A 12460-nucleotide genomic window follows, 5' to 3' on the forward strand; every position below is an offset into this window, starting at 1 on the left:
GCAGGGGACTCTTGGGGCCTCAGCCTTGTCCAGTGACAATGGTGGCAGAAGCGTCACAACCAGACAGATCCTACTGCCCAGCTTCCAGGACCCCCTTGCTCCCTACTTTCCAAGATGTCTCTTCATCCTCCCATTGACACTGTGCATGCCAATGTCCTTCCAGAACATTCCCCTAGTGTAGGTTTCTGTTGCTTGCAACCGGAACCCTGATGGATTCAGGAGGAAGTTCTTTAAAGTCCGTGAAAGACAGAAAAATATTCAAGTGGAGGGTGGAATGAAGCGTCCTTTGCCTGCAGAGGCTGGAAGGCAATGCTGAGCTCCGCTCCTGCTGCCTCCTGCATTTTCTGCTGCTGGTTCCATCCTGGAGGGTGAATGGTAGAAAGCTGACTTTGATCCTCATTTTTCCCTTAAAGAACGTGAAGCTCTTTTCTGCCCAGCTCTTGCCTGTGGTCACGATGCCACCGAGATCCAGGAAGGGGAAGCTAAGGGCCCAGCCTGCACTCTCAGCAAGTCAGAGGTGGCAGGAAGATTAACAGCAAAACATCCCCTTCCACCCGTGGGAGCGGCAGCCCGGCCTTGTTCGTGGCAGTGGTGGTCCCGGGGAGGTCAGTGGGGATGAATCCTAACAGCTCAGGCTTACAGGGCTCTCACTCCATGCCCAGGTATCATTCTAAGCACTTTCCAGAAGTGAATTCATTTAACCCTCTCCCAGGTCAATGCAGCAGGTGGTGTAATTGTCCCATTTTACAGTTGAGAAAACTGACGCATAAAGAGGTGAAAATAACCTGCCCAAGGTGATGCAGGGGGTACGTGGTGGGATTTGGACCTGAGCACCTGGCTCCAGCTTGAGCTTGCAGAGAAGCGGAGGAGGAAAGAAAGGGAGGAGGTCGCCTCATGAGCCACGTGGAGCAGCGGGTTCCAGAGGGGCAGGGTGGGGTGGGCGTCTCCCTAGCCTTCCCATTTGTCATCCTCCAACTGGAGTAGGGAACACCAGGTCCCCAGGATGCCTCCCCACTGACCAGAGCCCAGCTTTCCTTGCGTGATTCGACACGTTTAACTATTGACTTGTCAGATCCCAATTTGGAAGTGGCTGTGCAGTTGTTACTGTCATCCTCTGTTGGCGGGAGCGGTAACAGCTTCCCTCTGAAGCCTGTACTATCTGCCTGGCTGACTCACACACGGCTATGGGCCCAGGGGCAGGGAGGGGGCTGGAGTCATGAGCCCCAGGCAGCTCGTAGTCTGAGGGCAGGGCCCTGAGGGTCAGCCCCAAACCCTGCCCCGGCTTGCTTCAGGGTCATGTACGTGCTCCCCAGGAGGGCGTCAGGTCTGTGCACAGGATCATTTGCACTGAATTTCGGGGAGCAAGAACAGATGAACATCTGGGATCCCGCTGGGGGTGAAGCAGGGCAGACAAATAAGCCGCTGTCAGGTGGAGTCCCCTGTCCCTTGAAATCTAGAGATAGTGGCTCCTTTCACACCCGAGGGAGGCCACAGCCGTGTCCTCATGGCCCCCTCTGGCTCTGGAATCCTGCTTCCCTGGATGTGACTTCACTCCTGGACTGAATACCCCTTATCCCATGTGTGTCCCTGCCCCAGGCAGGCCCGTTCTTGAGCCCACCAAATAGAACGAAGCCGTTCTCCTCCCCTTCCTTCAACTTTGCAGAGCGTTTGGGTTTTTGGAGAGAAACAGAGAGCTCTATGAACAGTTCTGCGACGTCCTGGCCCTCGAGTCCTGTGGCCACCACAACGGCGTCAGTTTTCACCGGTCCCTTTGTCCCAGAAGTGCTCCGGCCTCCTCTCTCCATCTTGCTGCCCCCTTCTCCTGTTCCCCGCCCCCCATCTCCTCCTATTTCTCGTCCCTCTGACCTCAGAGCTCTACATTTCCCTCTGTGCCGGGAAGTTCAGCTTTCCAGGCACTCCCATCAACCCCGGGCCCATCTCCGCATCTCCTGACCTGTCACGGCAGCAGAACACAAAGGCCTCTGGGGCACGGGGGCCACTCCTTGGAAAGCAAGGATGATCACGCGCGGGCAGGTGCGAGGCCAGTTCAGGAGATGCGGGTGGCAGCTGAGACCTGGGAGCAGATCTCTGGGTGGCCTCCAAGGTCCAGAGAAAATGCGTCTGCCTGAAGGACTATCGAACTGCAGCTGATGGCAGTGAGGAGGGCAGAGGCCAGAGGTCAGAAGAGAGAGGCCGAGGGAAGCAGTGAGGAGCTCTGAGTGTGGAGGGGACAGAGGCTAGCGGTGGAGGGGGCAGTGGGGAGTCAGAGCCGGGGTCAGGCTGGGCCTCGGGCAGCTCGTGCCTCGAATCCCGAGTGCTTCTGGATGCGCTGACCTCTGTCCTCTAGCTTTGGCTCCTGACACGGGGGGCCAGACAGGGGCCCGCAGCTTCCCCATTCCTGCACCTCCCTGGGACTCCAGTGATCTATAAAACTAACAAACCTGGTGCCCAGCTGCCCCCGCCTCAGCCACACAGGCCCCCCACGGAGCTCCCTGCACCCACACCCTGCACATCCGCAGACTCCCTTACTCTGTTCCTCGGCCGTGTCAGGGGAAGACCTTCCAGATCCATCTTGCACTCCCGGCTCCAGCTGCTCCTCGCAAAGCACCTGGCAGACGAGAAACCCACGGATCAGTGCCAGAAAAATGACCATCTCCACTCACCCTGGCAGGAGAAGAGGCTTTCCACTCGCTCAGTTTGGGGGTGAGGAGGGGGCGGAGTGGGGAGAGTGCTTCACTCCCTGAAATCCTGCCTTCTCTTGGGGTGTGCGCCCTACAGCCCGGGGCCGACTCATTCATTTCTCTGTCGCCAGCCACCAAGGCAGCCACAAAATGTTGCTGTGGCCATTGGGGTATAAGGGCAGATGGTAAAACGTGGCCCCAGCTGTGGGCTTGGGGCGCCCTCCCAGTGCTCCCCACTAGCGTGGCCCTGCTTTCCAGAGGCTCCAATGCCGCGGGAGCGCCTGAGTTAGGAGTGATGGCCGGGCTCTGTGCAGCTTTTCGTCTCCAGTTTATGAATACATATTAGGGCTGCGTTCTCGCCAGAGCTAAGAGTTAAAGAGCTGCCGACACCTCATTGAAGGCTGGAAGAAAAGCGTCCAGCTCGAAACAATTTGGCTCCTAGGCCCATCGCCGTGCAGTGGATTTTTTCCTCCTTCTCCTTTGCTTATTGGTATAATTAAGGCCCAGGGAGAAAAGGGCCTGGGCATCATGGCAGCCAGGAATGCAGGCTTTGAGTCTCTCAGAGTTGGGTTTGAATCCCAGCTCCACCCAAAGCTCTGTGACTTTGGGGAAATTATGTAACCTCTCTGAGCCTCAGTTTTGCGGTGATAAACCTGCTTCTCTCAAAGGGCTGCGGGGGCTAAAAGAGACTACGGGGGTAGAACATTGAGCGCCTGGCCCCGGGTGTATTGTATCGGTCAGCGCTCTGGGTGCAAGCCACAGAAACTGATTCTGGCTGGTTTAAGCAGCAAAGAGATTTGGTGAGAGGATCCTGGGAGGGCCAGTCTTTGAGGTGAAGCAGCCAGAAAAACCACCAAAGTCACACCTGGGACTAGCCCGGTGAGGACCCTCCACCTCCACAGAGTACGGCGGGCCTCGAGTGGTGAGCCTTGGATTCGGGGTGCCACTGAAGGCTCCACACCACTGCTGTCCCCTGAAGACCGGAGGCGACCGCTGCCACCATCACCACCACACGTTGTCCACTCGCCCTGCTGGTCTGTGTGCCCAGCTCCAGACGCAAAGATCTGGAAGGGCACATCTGATTGCCAAGTCTGGTCACGAGCAAGGAGGCTGGCAGAGTGAGTTGCTGGCATGTTTGGATTCTATACTGGGGTCTTTTCCAAACATAGGGAGGGGATTTGGACAGCCCCAAGCATCCCCTCCCTTTGTGCTCCATTCTTGTTTCTGGCGTTGGGCAGACCCAAGGCTATTTTCACCTGGTGTTTACGCCGAGGGTCAGTTCTGGCAGGTCCATGCTGTGCCGGCTATCAAGTCATCCCAGGGAGAACTTTAGGTGCTCTTTCTGTCACATACCTCCAAGGCGGGCCTCTGCCAGTGGCATCCCATTGACTGGGACAATGACGATGTCCTCTAGGATGCTGAGAGTTTTGGTGCTCATGAAGCAAAGTGCACAGCCCCACTGTAGTGGTCAGGGTACTACAGAGAAACAGAACCAACAGGGCGTGTACATATATACGTACGTACGTGTGTGTATAAAGAGATCGATTATAAGGAATTGGCTCGTGTGTTTATGGAGCCTGAGACATCCCAAGATCTGCAGCCCGCAGGCTGGAGACCAGCGAGAGCCTACAGTGGGGTTCCAGACCAAGTCCTGCGGCCTGAGAACCCGGAGAGCTGACGGCCTAGGTTCCAGACCAAAAGCCAGCAGGTTCGAGACCCAGGAAGACCCAGAGTTTCAGCTGAGCCCAAAGTCAGCAATAACCGACGTCCCCGCTCAGAGAGGCCGGCAGGAGCAGCTCCCTCTGGCTCAGTCTTTCTGTTGTATTAGATCTTTGACGGCCCTGATGAGGCCCACCCACGTTGGAGAGAGCCATCCGCTCTACTCAGTCTAATGATTCAAATGTTAGTCTCCTCCAGAAAACCCTCACAGACACACCCAGAATAATGTGTGATTAAAGGTCTGGGCACCCTGTGGCCCAGTCAGGTTGAGACAGAATTAACCATCACACTTACCCAGTGAAAAATAACCAAGATCTAAGCAGAGAGAAGCAAGGGGGAGGTAGAGGAGATGCCAATTTCCATGATCCCGTTGCTAAACTCTAGCCGTCAACTTCAAGGGCATTTAGACCAGTGGTTCCGAGCCACTCTGGATCCAGACTGCGCGACTTCCAACCCCGGGTCTGCAGTGAAGTCGGCAGGTGACGGTGGGCGAGGGAGGGGGCTCCACGTGTCTCCATTTCCTTGTCTCTAAGGCGGGGAGCGCTGGAGCCTGGCAGGAAGGCTGGTGCAAACCCTGGCACTTGGGAGTTGTCAAAAATGCTTTCTGGAGCTGGCTTGACTCCGTCGTACCAAGTGCACATTCTCATCTCCCTGAACCGGCCCTCGGCCGTGGACTTTGTGACTCTCCTGAGGTCTGTCTTTTCAACAACAGCAGAGATCTGATTCCCCGGCAGTGTCGGCCCAGGACAATCCGCCCGCACCCTCTGCCTCCACTTCTCAGGGTGCTGTCCTGACAGCCACTTAAAGACAAACCCTATAGCTCTGATTCCCAAGCCCTGTGGATTGTGAAGCAGGACTGGTGCTTCCATTGCTAGGCCCTGAAGCCCAGGTCAACTCTCGCTGAGAGCTTAGGGGAAGTGAAGGAGGTCACATGGCATCTCCCATCCTGGGTATATATTGCAGAGGGACCCTCAACATGAGCCCAGGGGCAAGAGAAAGGGTGACTGACTCCTGTGGCTTCTGGAATCCAGGTCTCTAAATCCCTTTCCTTACTTTCAAGAGAAGGGGCACTCCTCTCTGGAACACTGCAGCCAATGGGACCGGAGCCCCTGGGGCCAACCAAACCACCCATCTTCATCCAGAGGACACCCGCTTCCAAACAGAAGCCAGTGCCCCCACGGCACTCCAACCAGGCCACGGGGGAGGGGCCTTAAGTTTGGGCTTTGCCAAAAGCAGACCCCCTGAGATGAGGATTTGGGTGCTGGTGCTTTATTTGGGGGCCCATCCCAGGAAGCAAGTGAGGGGGCGGGGAGAGTGAGACGGGGAGGAAGGAAAGCTAAGTGAGAGAGTTACCTGCGGGCACCTGAGGTGCATCCCGTGGGGGGCCTGGGATTGGGGTGTTTCCCTACTGACCCATCACTCTTGGGCCGAGAGTTGCTCCTGGAGGGTGAGGAGGAACCCCTGGGACCTGCAGCCTGCTCCATGCCGGGGACCCCCTGCGGTCCGAGAGGCCAGGACGGATCTGCCTGCAAGTGGCCTCTGAGGCAGACCAAGGTGGGAACGGGCCGCGGCTGCCAGGGGAGGGCCTCTGCAAGCCCAGGGACCCCCCTTTATGTTCAAGCAGGTAGCCAGGGGTCATTCAGGCCTGGGTGACTTCCTGTCTCAGGCAGGCCCTAACAGTAAGGCCTGAGCCCCCTCCTGGTCTCTCTCCACCATCCCCCCCACCTTGGGTGGCCTCTCACACAGTGGCCGGCTCAGGGACCTTTTGTTTCCCAGGAGAGGCGGGGAAGCCGGCAAACGGCAGGAATCCAGCCTCCGTAGGCGGAGGGGAAGGAGAGAATGCAAAAGGCAGAGCCCTTAAAATACCCCTCAACTGTTTAAGGATTGGAGATCTGCACTAAATCTCAAGAAAAAGGAGTAATTACTCTGTCAGCAAAGGTGATATAATTTTTAAGACTCAGTTCCTCAGCCATAATTTTTCCTCATCCTCCCCGTGTCTCCCGGGGGATTTAGGGGCCAATTACCTGTCAGTTTGCTGAGAGGTGCTGTTCACAGGCAGGGAGGCATCACCCACTGTGCTCTGTAAGCCCCGCTTGACAGCCAGGGTGGCCGGGTGGGAGGCCGACAGCCCTGGGGGGACGCGGTCTTCAGAGGGGAGTATGTCCCGAGCTTCAGGGAGGGTCCGACAAGAACAGAGCACAGCCTGCCCCATCACAGGGAATGCCGTCTGGGTCCTCTCCCAGTGAGCCCATCCAGGCCAGAGGCCTGGGGCAGAGGCCTGGGGGAGGAAGCAGCAAGGGGCCCAGGTCTCATGGCAGTAGGGGGTCTCCTAACAGAACCCAAGTATCTCAGGGCAGGCCACGCCCTTCAAGCCCAGATTGGGGTTGCCATACAGAGGGAGGGGCGAGGACAGTCATAAACATGTAGGCTCTGCTGTCAGGGTCTGTCCAAAGGGGCCCTGGCCCTGTGTGACCTTGGGCAGTTAGTTAACCTCTCTGTGCCTTACTAAAAAATGGGCTGAGGATGGGACCTATCTCACCAGGTTTTTGTCATCGTGAAGTAGTCCTACCCCATCTAGTGCTTGATTCTTGCTGGGGTGTCTCCCAGCCTCTCTTGAATACCTTGGCAGACAGAGAGCTCACTACATGGAGAGGTGGCCCATTTCCACTTTGACCCACTCAGCTGATCTTGACTGGATCAGAGTCTCTTCTGGCGTGTTCACCCATTGGTGCCATTTCAACCCTCAAAGGTCACTCGTGTTGTCAACATCAGCAACCCTTCCCCCACTCTACTTGGGACAGTCACAATCGACCTCTTCTTTAGCTCTCCTGCTTGAGAAACAAAGTCTCTGTCCTGCCACGAATGTCCGTGGACCCCTGGCCTGAGTGCCCTGACCCTGCAATACCCTCCTGGGCTGTCAGCCCTGAACTTAGGATATGCCTTCGAGGATCATGGAGTCCTCTAGTCTTTATCCCCTTCCCCACTTTCTCCTTGATCTTGAAGCCAGGAATTCCTTGGACCGTCTCTCTAAAAGAATGTTGCTCCAGAAGTCGGATTAGCTTGGGCTTCCTTCCGGCCTGGGCTTCTCGCAGGGGTATGTTCTCGTTGCGGCCAGCAGAGGACGCTGTGCTCCATGTCATCGTGAGCCCCCAGGAGGTGCAGAGCCCTGCGGGGTGGTCCCGCCCCACGAGGAGCTCGCTTCTCCTCCCTGGATCCCTTGTTGTCCCCAGGAGCATCTTGTGGTGGAGGAGGTTCCGATGAAGGTGTGTGGGCACCTGGCCGGCATCAGCCCGTATTAGCACAGGACGAAACTGACATTCTGCCACTGGAGCCTCCTTGATTGCCTTTCTCCCAGGCGGGGCTCAGCTTCCTCATCAAGAGACAGTATAGCCTAGTGGTTAAGACTAGGGACTCCTGGAGCCAGACCATCTAGTTCAAATCCTGACTCCCCTGCTCCTAGGCTGTGTGACCAGTACTCCGTGCCTCAGTTTCCCTATCTGCACAATGGGGATGTTTGGGCTGTTGTGAAAGTCAAATGTGTTAGTACGTGTAGAGCATTTAAGCAGCGCCCCATGAGCGCCAGCCCCTATGACTGTTTTTGGCAATTTGACTGCTGACTCACAGGCCCGTCAGGGATGCAAAAGTCTTGTAGGTAACCGCCGGTCCTCTGAGGGAGCAGTCTCGTGACTGTGGCTGCTTGGCTGTGCCCGCCCTCCCCAAGCTGTTTGTCAAAGGATTCCTCCCGCCAATCCCTGGCTTGCTCCGTTAGTGACATTCCAGGGACTCTTATTGAGCCTCTGCATTGAGGTTTGGACACCCACCCTGCTGACCTGCTTGCTGACCTGGCCCTGACTTGGAGGGCTCACCTCCTCTGAGAAGCCTTCCTAGATCTGTAGGATGAGGGGAGTGGCCTTCATCCACGACACATCCTCTAGACTCATATCACGTCCTGAGGAGACTTACTCGTATTTGTTAAGCTTTCCGTTTTCTGAGTCCTTATAACTTGTAGACCTGGGATTTGAATCCATGACAAAGATTGCATGAATAACCATCTCCTATTCTTCCATCCTATAAACATCTTCTCTTCTCACCCCCGCCCCCAACTCCCACATAATTGCCTGGGTTCAAATAAACAAAGTCATGTAAATCACTCATTTCTTTAAATTTTGCGGTGGGCATCCTTTAGTGTTAGCTTCCCCCCGGGGGCTGTCAACTCAGCCGGTAGGCACAGTTTGCATTGCTGTCTATGGTGACTGGAAGGTTCTTCACTGGAACATCCAGGGCAGTGTCAGAGCAGGAAGAACAGTCTAACCTGCACATCTTATACCGAGGAAGGGTGAGGAGCTCAGAAATCTGCTAGGGGGTTAGCTGGAGGATGATGAACGATGTCAGCGCTGGGAACCGGGAAGGACTCTTCCATGCACCCACACCCATCACCACGTACTGAAGAGACACAGCGGGACCCAGTGGTCTCTCTCTCCCTCGGTGGGCAAGTCTCAGGGAGCATTTGGAAGCAGATGGTCCTGGTCATCACCCACCCAGGGCTCTTCCCTCATCAGAGCCAGCCTCTCCACCATGCGGAGAGGCGGTTGAACTCTCTGTGTGCAGCAGTGGTTAAAGGTGTGGGCTTTGAGCCAGGCCAGCCTGGGTTACATCCCAAGCTGGCTGCTCGTGGCCTATATGACAGGTGTCGTGACCTTAGGCTCCACATCAGCAACACGGAAATGAACAACCTCAGCTCCACGTGGTTATGGAGAGATTTAAATGTGATAAAACATGCCAAGCACCTGGCACACAGGAATGCTTCATAAACGTGTCCTTTCTATTTTTACTGGAGAGCAGAAGGAGAAGACAGGTCACCACTGTCCCTCCACTTCTCACGTCTTAGGGTATCACTGGTTTCAGCCTTGCAGGGACCCAGGTTCCTGGATGCAAGCAAAGCAGGGACCCCTCCGCAGAACCTGGGGCCAGCACTGCTCCGAGAGCCACGGGAACTGGGAACCTTCACACAGCGCATGATTCAGTCAGTTGGGAAAATAATTAAGTGCTAACTTGTCATTTTTTTAATGAAGTTCTGGAGTTAGAGATTTATAATTGCTAATGAGCCAGGCTAATAATTAGTTGCTTTATAATAAGGGTGATGATCACTCAGACAGAGGCAGAGAGAGCCCAGCTCTGGCCTAATTTTTCTCCTGTAATTATGTGACATGCCCAACTGCCTGGAACTCCTCTTATCCTTCCGTCCTTCTGCTCCAGAGCATGCCAAGCTTTCCTGGCTCTGTCCGCACTTCCACCGCCCTCCAGCCCCTCGACCCAGAGTGCCCAGCGCCCCTGCCAGGCAGCCGTTTTCCATTGCCTACTGCCCCTGCTGTCCTTGCGACCCGAGTCCGTCCACCCTTGCTCAGGAGCAGGGTGGGCTGAGGGCTGAGGCTGAGCTGGGCTGGCAGCCAAGCAAAGAGGGTTGGGATTGAGAAGACACTTGTCTCTGGGCTTCTCCCAGCCCCACGCCCTCCACCTTGGAGAGAAGGTGGAAACTCCTGTGCTCCCCCAGGGTGGCTTAGAGCCAGAGACAGGCTGGCAGTAGGACGGTTCCTGGAGCAGCCAGAGAGGGGTCTTGGAAATGCCATGAGTTATACAGCTCCAGGTAATGGAGCAGAGCAGTTGCCAGGGGGAGAAAACCAGCTCAGAGAAGAGGCTGCCCGCTCTCCATCCTTCAGGATTCTACCGAGCTTCCTGAAGATGGAGTGGAAACAGCCCTGGATGAGATGCCGGAAACATCATTCAGAGCCCATGTCCGCCACTACGTGGCTGAGTGACCTGGACACGCCTCCCGACATCTGGGGCCCAAGTTTGCCTGAGTGTGAAGTGACGGAGCTGGACCAGGAAGACTAAGGTTTTTAGCATGGAGCCTTTAGGGTTTGGGGGCCTCTGAGACACAGGCATGGCTTTAAGAAGAATTCTGGAGGAGACAAGAACATCCCCCCACAGTGTCAAAACCTCCGGCAGCCTTTGGGACACGGGGGCTCACAGGAAGGAGGGTCCCAGAGAAGCCAGTGAGGGAGCTGATGGAGACAGACACAGGAGGCCCCTCTCTCGCTGTTTGTTCGTGGCCCTGCACTTGAGAGAAGGATATGTACACTGCTTGAGGATGGACCAGATCTCCGAGCAGCCCGAGTCTTCAACCTCAGGGGCTTGGCGTTGATTTTGAATCAGGCAGGTAAACCATAACCTGGAGAGTTCCTCCTTCTTCCATGGTGGGAGTGAGTATCGCTCCACCCCCACCCCCTCCCCCTGCAGCCCCCAAGGCTAGGGGGCTCTCTGTGACATGTCTGGGGACTAGTAAGAAAGCAGACACTGTGCACAAACCACCGAAGATGCACCCACCTGCTGTGGGCTTGTGTCCCGGGGCCCATGATGGAATTCGGGGGGTCTATGAACTCGAGTGGGAAAAAATGCATCCTTATTTTCATTAACCTTAAATAAAGTGGATCATTTCCTTGAACAATGAACATAGGCAACAAATCACAGAAATATTAGCAGCTCTTGAGACGTTTGCACTGACGGAAAACAGACATTTTCATATCATGTTACAGCGGTGGCAGATAACTCAAAATCCTTTGACGCTCATCACTGCTTTGAACTTATGGTACTTATTAGACGTGCAGCTAGATCCTGTTTTTGAACATGTTAATAAAAGAGCACGTGAATTACCATATATTCATTTTTAAACTACAAATTGCTACTGAGACATCTTTTTTTAGTATTTTCATACCCGTGTTTCCATATAATTGCGTTCCTTCATAATTCTGTGTGCTTTGTTCTCTCTCCTCGCTCTCCCCACGCCACATTCAGAACCCACCCTCTCCTTCCTCCATCCCTTTGCAACACGGGACGGGTTGGAAAATCGTTATCGATAGAAAGTATCATCCTTATGCTGGAGTCTTGACACAGAGGAGGCCAGAACTTCAGGAGGGAGCGAAGGTGTTAGTATGACCCAGGGACTGGGAAGGAGAAGCCATGAGGGAGAAGGCTGGGCTGAGAGTACTGGACCTGCTGGCTCCCTGCTGGTTGGGGCGATGGCTACACGGGGTGCCCAAAGGTCTGAGTGGACACTGCACTGAAGCAGAGCTCACACTCCTGGTTCTGTCACATTTTGGATCCTGTGCAGCTGAGATTACATTGCTGGAACCAGAAGAAGGAAAGACACGGAGTTCCAGGTATGCCCGGCTGTAGGGTTTGGGGTAGGCTGTGCTGTGCCCCACCTCAATTAACAACGGTTGCTGGTTCTTCCTGTGTGGCGGCCAGGGTTGCAGAGAGAGCCACTCATGGGCCCTACTGGACAAGACGTCTTGGTGCTGACTCTCCTCCCACTTCCTTCCAAGGTAACGAGCGTGTTCCAGGAATGTACTCTGGTTCATTCGTTCAGCAGCTATACTGAGACTCTACTAACCCTGTACCGTGGCACGGCATAGTCCTTGCTCTCGTGAGCTCAGGACACAGCTGGGAGACACCCATTGGGCAAATCGTATGCCGATAATTCATGACAGGTAACTGATAAATAGCAATGACAAATGATTGATGTTCAGGCCAGTGGGTGACTCTGATAGAGCACTTCATGTCCTGTGGAGCCCGCCTCTCAGAGGGGTGCCGTAGACTGCCACTGCTATGGCTTGGGCGTTTCTGATTTTCCATTTTGCAGCAAACTTAAAATTTAAGGTTAGATTCCCTGGACCTACACTGGTTGCCAGACACCCTGGATTTTTTAGAACAGCTCTGGTTTCAAGAATTCTATTCCTTTGTGCACATAAACCACTGAAATGCCAATATTTCAGAAACCAAACAATGTCTCTTAGATTGCCATCTCCCCATTTTGCTCACACACAAAGCCTCTCAGGCTGCAGGTTCTGATCTGGGGTTTGGAAAATGTTATCCTTGGGGTAGTAAATACAGCTCATCCACCCTTGCCTCCTCCTCCCCACCTCCCACCGCCCCTCCTGGTTCAACCCTCCCGTCTGTCACAGACAGCGGGATCGCAGGAAATGAGAAGCCATTTGGAAATT

Source organism: Equus przewalskii, chromosome 10 (assembly GCF_037783145.1).
Source record: "Equus przewalskii isolate Varuska chromosome 10, EquPr2, whole genome shotgun sequence".
Lineage (NCBI taxonomy): Eukaryota > Metazoa > Chordata > Mammalia > Perissodactyla > Equidae > Equus > Equus przewalskii.